The 7,195-nt window shown below is 39.0% G+C and overlaps 1 long non-coding RNA gene across 1 annotated transcript in view; it reads left to right on the top strand.

Moving 5' to 3' along the window:
- The window catches only part of LOC121158436, a 52,669-nt gene that overhangs the window by 10,304 nt on the left and 35,170 nt on the right, over window positions 1-7,195 (top strand). The window lies entirely within an intron of this gene.

A 7,195-nucleotide genomic window follows, 5' to 3' on the forward strand; every position in this document is an offset into this window, starting at 1 on the left:
ATTTATCAAATTGTTAATTCTTTAAAAAACATATAATAAACATGATTTCCCTATTATGTTCATTCACCAAGATGAACAATTAGACTCACTGCTTTACAGTTAGAGCATTTAATCTGAAGACTGCAACTAACACAGTGTTTAAATGCAAGTTTACTCCATGTTTTCCAATTTTATAAATAATTTGTAGAGTGAAAGTATCTTAGGTTGTCTCTGAAAAAGGAAAGAGAGTTGCACGAACAGTATCTGAAAAAAGTATGAATAACAAATAACAGATTATTGATGGTAAAGAATTCAAATTCATCTACAAATCCCAAAATTCATTTTGAAGCACCAAAGCGTAAGTAACTCTGAACAGAAAAGAGCAAAACTGCAGGCATCACACCTATTTGAAGATATACTACAGGATTACAATAACTCACACAGCATGGTACTGGCACAAAAAAACAGACAAATATATGCAAGGAACAGAACAGAGATTCTAAAAATGGATCTAAGCATCTACAACGAAATGACTACTGACAAAGATGCTGAAAACACACTATTCGAGATAGTGTTTTTAATATGTGATGATGGAAAAATTGAATATCCACACACAGAAAACTGAAGCTTGCCTGCAAAACCAGAAACTGTAAAGCTACTCGATGAGAACAGAACAAGCAGCTCGGGTCATCGGTGTCTTCAACACTTTTTTGCGTAAGACCCCAGAAGTTCAGTTAATAAACGCCAAGCTAGGCAAGTGGTGTTATATCAAACTTAAGAGGCTTCTGTGCCCAAAGGAAGCAACTAAGTGAAGCGACAACTGGCAGAATGGGAGAAATTACTTACAAATGATGCATCTGAAAAAGGATTAACATACAGGGTAGATAAGAAACTTTAAAAATCAATGCAGAAACAGAAAATAAATGAGTATCACTGGCCCCCAGGGAAATATAAATCAAAATCACAAAATCTAATCAGTCTGATTAGGATATTATTACACACACACACACACACACACAAATACTGGTACAAATAAACACTCATGGTTGGGATGCAAATTAGTATAGCGATTATGGAAAACAACAAAGCTTCCTCAAAATACTAAAAATAGACCTGCTATGTGACTCAGCTGTCCAACTTCTGGGTATACATGCGAAGGAAGTGAAATTGACACATGAAAGAGATACTTGCACACAAGTTTATTATTTGTTTGTTGTAGAACAGCTATAATATGGAATTGACTTAGACATCCATCAACAAATCAATGGAAAAGGAAGGCGATAAGTACATCTCTTCATTTATAGCAACATATATGTAAAAAGTCCCTGCCATTTATGACATTTATCCCATTTATCATGGGTGGTTCTGTTACATCGAGATAGGGAAGGTTTTATCCTCAGACATTACACTTGACCTAATGTTTTTCAGAAAAAAAAAACTCTTTCCTTTCTTCATTATAAAGTCATTTTTCAGTTACAAATAAGGTGATTGTACATTTAGTTAAGATTTTTCTCAGGAAAAAGAAGAACAGATTTTTAAAAAATTCTGTTGCTGAATAGATCAATTTATAAGAAAAGCAATATTTAAACATGATACAATCCACCACTTATTTAGATCTTGATTGTATCTTTTTTTTAACATGTATTTTTTCATTTGAAAGCAGGATTACAGAAAGAGAAGAAGAAACAGCAAAAAATGATGATCTATTTGCTGGTTCATTCCTCAGATGCCCTCAGTGGCCAGGGGCTGGACCAGGCTGAAGCAAGGGGTCTATGTCTCCAACTGGATATCTCATATGAGTGGTAGGGAGTTCAAGGATTGAGCCATCTTTCTTTACTTTCCCATGCGTAGTAGTAGGGAACTGAATCAGAAATGGAGCAGCCAGAACTCGAACTAGTATTCGTTCATATGAGATACTGGCATTGCAGATGGCAACTTAATTCACTGTGCCATGTTGTTTTAATTATTAAAATGGAGAGAGAGAGAGAGAGAGAGAGAGAGAGAGAGAGAGAGAGAGAGCTCTCATTCACTACTAGTTCACTCCACAAAAGCCTGCAAAAGCTAAGCTTAGGTCAGGCTGAAGCTGGGAACTCAGCCCAGGTCTCTTGTGTGAAAGGCAGAGACTTGAGCTGTTATTTGTCACTTTCCAGGGTGTCATCAGCAAGAAATTGGAGTTGGGGACAGAGCCAGAATTCAAACCTGGTCATTAGATATGGGATATGAATGCTTATCCAACACCTTAGCTGCCAGACCAAACACGCGTTTCTCTCTGCAATGTTTTCTTGTTCTCAGTGTAGAATTTTACATTGTTGACTTTTATCTCTAGGTCTATAATAGGTTTATAATAGCATGACTATTTTTTTCTTTTTTTATTTGGTTGTAACTGGTGCAACTGATTTTTAAAAACTGACCTTGCATTTGATAGATTTCTTTGATATATTGGGTTACTGATTGCACTAGTTTATTTTAAAGTATTTTAGATTCCCAATGCATTAACATTAAAACATTCAATTTGGCGGCTCGGCATAGGAGCCTAGGTTGAAAATCCTCACCTTGCAGATACTGGGATCCCATTTGGGTGCAGGAGTGTATCCTGGCTGCTCTACTTCCCATCCAGCTCTCTGCTTGTGGCCTGGGAGGGCAGCAGAGGATGGCCGAAGGCCTTGGGATCCTGCACCCACATGGGAGACCTGGAAGAAGCTCTTGGCTCCTGGTTTCAGATTGGTTCAGCTCCAGCCATTGCATCCATGTAGGAAGTGGACAAGCAGACGGAAGACCTTTGTCACTCCTCTCTGTAAATCTGCTTTTCCAATAAAAATAAATCAATCTTTTAAAAATCATTTAATTATAATTACAGATATGCAAAGAAGCTGCAAGAATAAGAACAGTTTCTATAGGCTCTTCACCAAGATTAAATATTTCACTATATTTGCTTAGCTATACCGTTGTACACACACACACATACAAACACACACACACACATGCTTGTTCTGAACCATTTAAAAATTGGTGCAGGCATGACATCTTTTTGTCCTTGAAATCTTCCCTGTGCCTTGTGAGAAACAAGTGTAGTGCCCTGGTGAAATGGGGGGAGTGAGCACTGATCCGATCTAGCAGCTAACCAAAGATCTCATTCATGTTTCCCAGTGGTTCCATTAGTGTCTGAAGACAGAAAATTCCACATCACGATTTGCACAGACACACGCTCCATATTTCATCAGGACCAGCCCCTCCGTGTTTACGTCTTGTTCATGATCTTGGCCATTGGAAGAGCACAGGCCAGCTGTTGATTACAATACTCCCCCCACCTGTGATTTCATATTGTTTTCCGTGACTAGAGTCAGGTGAGGCCGTTGACAGCGCACAGCAAGTTGATAACGTTTCTCCCACTGCTCTCTTCTAGAAGAGGCATCGTAGTCATTCATCCCGTTACTGTAATGGTGCTGCTTGCAGGTTTCTCTTTAGAAGGGTTACTACTTCATCCTAATTAGTATCTACTTGGGGAGAGAGGTTATAAGGCCATCTAAATATTCAATAACATATCAAACATTTACTCTACTAGTTTCCACATCTGATGATCATGTTTGCTCATCTTTTATTAGTATAATGATTAATGGCCTGGTGCGGTAGCCTGGCAGCTAACATACTCCCCTAGCATGCACCGGGATCCCATATGGGGCACCGGTTCGTGTCCCCATAGCCCCTCTTCCCAACCAGCTCCCTGATTGTGGCCTGAGAAAGCAGTCAAGGACGGCCCAAGACCTTGGCATTCTGCACCCATGTGGGAGGCCCAGAGGAGGCGCCTGGCTCCTGGCTTTGGATTGGCGTAGTTCCAGCTGTTGTGGCAGCTTGGGGAGTGATTCAACGGATGGAGGATCTTCTCTGTCCCTTCTTTCTGTATATCTGAGTTTCCAATAAAAATAAAATAAATCTTTAAAAAAATAACAATAATGATTACCACATAGAGATTTTTCATGGTTGTTATTCATTCCATGATCATTAAATGTGACCCTACTGTGAGAAAAAACCTTTTCTCCCATTAATTAATTACCATATTCATTTGTGCTAGTATGAACTCACTCCATCTTCTTTTATTCAAGAAAATAATATTACACTGATGTAGTATTCAAAGTGTCACATATTTCACCAGTGGCCATGAGTTGAGTTGGCCATGTTTTCTGGTTCCTCCATATATCAGTTATTTCAGTTTTATTTTGTTCTTATCTGTTTATCTCATGGAAATTTGAGAATTTTTCTTTTACAAAGTTCCCTTTTTTCCCCAAAGTTTCTAATTAAGGGGTGCCTCCTTCTGTTAGTGCAATGAAGCAGTGCTTTTTTTTTAAAGTATTTATTTAAAAAGTGAGTTAGAGAGGGAGGAACACACACACATATCTAAATATTCAATAACACACAGAGATGTAGGGTCCAAGGCTTTGGGTGTCCTCCACTGCTTTCCCAGGCCACAAGCAGGGAGCTGGATGGGAAGCAGGGCAGCCGGGATTAGAACCGGTGCCCATGTGGGATCCTGATGTGTTCAAGGCGAGGACTTCCGTGCCAGGAAATGTAGATTTTACAAATTTTTCATCTGCTGATTCACTCCCCAAGTGGCTGCAATGGCCAGGTGCCATCTTCCAGCTCTCCCATATGGATGTTGGGTCCCAAGGCTTTGAGCCATCCTCTACTGCTTTCTCAGACCATAAGCAGTTGTGTGGGAAGTGGAGCAGATTGGACACAAAGTAGTGTCCATTTGGGATCCTGGTGCTTACAATGTGAGAATTTAGCCATTGAGCCATTGTGCCAGGTTTTACACTAAGGATTTTAAAAGCTTGGCTCTTACATTTAGATCTGTGATCCATGCTAAATTAATATGTTATTTGAATAAGAGTCAGGTTTCATTCTTTTGCATGTAATTATCAATGTATTCCAGCAAAGACAGTATTACTTTCCTATTGGATGGTCTTGGCACCCTAGTTGAAACTGACCATACATGTATGAATATAGTCTTATTTCTGATTTATATTCTAAAGCATTCCTAATTTTATTTCACTGCCTTTAATTATATTTAATTGCCAGAACCAGATTCTTATTTTCTGAGATTATATAGTAAGTTTTGAAATGGGAATTTCTAAGTCCTCCAGTTTTGATTTTGTCAAGATTATTTTGGCTATTTGGGTTCCCTAAAATTCCAAATGTTTAAATTATTTTTTTCTACCCCCTTCCAAACAAAGTCACTGGAATTTTGATAGGGGTTTTATTCAATTGGTAGGTTATATGGATGAAGTCATAGGTTGAATGAAGTTTACTTAAATCCATTCAAATGTTGAAATGCTAGTTTCGATGTAATGCTATTAGGAGATAGAACCAGTGGGAGATAACTGGGTCAGGATAGTAGAATTCTCATGAATGGAACTAGTGCCTTTATGAAAAACATAAGATCATGCAAGATGAAAGTCCTCTGCTAACTAAGAAGTAGGTCTTTATCAGATACTGGGTCTACTGGCACTCTGGCTTTGAATGCTCCAGAATTCAGAACTATGCGAACTAAATGTTGGCTGTGTAAGCTATGCAATCTACAGTCGTGTGACCATAGCCCTAAAACAGAAAGTATTGTTATTTTAATAACTTTAAACCTCTTCATTCCTATAAGAGATGTCTATTTAGTCAGGTCTTTCTTTGAACATTTTGTATTTTTGTTTCAGTATAAAAAATTTTTTCACTTTATTGGCTAAATTAATTCCTAAGTGTATAGGTGGGGTACCACTTAAGTGGAAATGTGTCCTTAACTTCATTTTCCAATTGGTCATTATTAATGTTGAGAAATGCATCTGTTTAACCTGCAAGGTGGAGAGACAAAGATCTTCCAAGTGGCCGTCTCACTTCTCAGTAGGAAAGGAGCTGGGTTCCAAACATGCAGGCTTTCTCATATGGGATCCAGGCACCTTCAGGCAAGGTCTTCACAATCATCGTGTAAAATACCACCCTCTTACAACCGATTTGTACATGTTGACCTTATTGTATCCTGCGACTTGTCTGAAACCTTTTAATAGCTCTAACGGACTTCCCGGAAGTTCTTGAGTAGCCCACAGGTTTAAGATGCTGTTATCTGTGAATGTACACACTCTACTTCTTCCCTTCCCACATACACGGCTTTTATCCTTCCTGACAGCTTCCAGCAGCCAGGTGAAGTCAGTCAAGCTTCCTTCTATTAATCTTCTATTCAGTTCTCTTTTTCTAGTTTCTGAAGTGTAAAATTACTGGTTTAAGCTCATTTAAAAAAGTAAAATAAGTTGATGCAAGTAAACTTTATTTGTTTATTTATCTGGAAGACAAAGTCACAGAGAGGAGACAGAGAGAAAAGTCTTCCATACACTAGTTCATTCTCCAAATGGCTGCAATGGCTAGAACTGGGCTGATCTGAAGCCAGAACTTGGAGCTTCTTCCAGGTCTCCCACACGAACCCAAGGACTAGAGATACCTTCTGCTCTTTTCCCACTCATAAGCAATGAGCTAGCCTGCAAGTGGAGTAGCCAGGACCCACATGCAGATCAGCCTGCTATGCACTGTGACAGCCCCAACTCCAATCTTTTTCGTTTTCTTTTTTTTTTTTTAAACAGTCTAGTGAAGTATCTTATTAGCCTCATAAATAATAATTACAATGCTATAGTGTCTTTCAAGATGCAAAAGTTTATAGTTTTGATGAAATCCAGTTACTTCTTTTCTTTGATAGTTTGTGCTTTTTCTGACACCCAGCTTATGAGAGATTGAGTCATTGGTGGTATTTCCCAAGATAGGAAGATGAAGGCCCGAAAGAGTGCAAGCAGCTTGAGTTGGATTATAGAACCATTTGGTGATGGGCTGGGTGTAATGCTGATGCTTTGGGGCTTTAAACCTAGGTGGCTTTCAGTCATATCCTGGGCTATCTCTAAGTTTGTTATTTGATGTATGTACATGTGAGAGCCAATTTCCCGATCCCCAGTATATTTACGTGGACTTATTTATTATAGAAGATGCCCATTGTGATGGCCCATTTGGCATCAACTGCCTGGATATGTGATCCAATGTTACTTTGGATGCTTCTGTGAAGCTGTCTTGCAAGATGATGTTACCACTTTATCAGCGGACTTTGAGTAGAGCAGATCACTCTGCCTAATGTGGATGCCCCTCATCTAATCAGCTGAAGTCCTGGATGGAACAAGGTTGACCTTCTCCGAGCAGG

Source organism: Ochotona curzoniae, unplaced genomic scaffold (genome assembly GCF_017591425.1).
Source record: "Ochotona curzoniae isolate NIBS_2020 unplaced genomic scaffold, NIBS_Ocur_1.0 contig_1, whole genome shotgun sequence".
NCBI lineage: Eukaryota > Metazoa > Chordata > Mammalia > Lagomorpha > Ochotonidae > Ochotona > Ochotona curzoniae.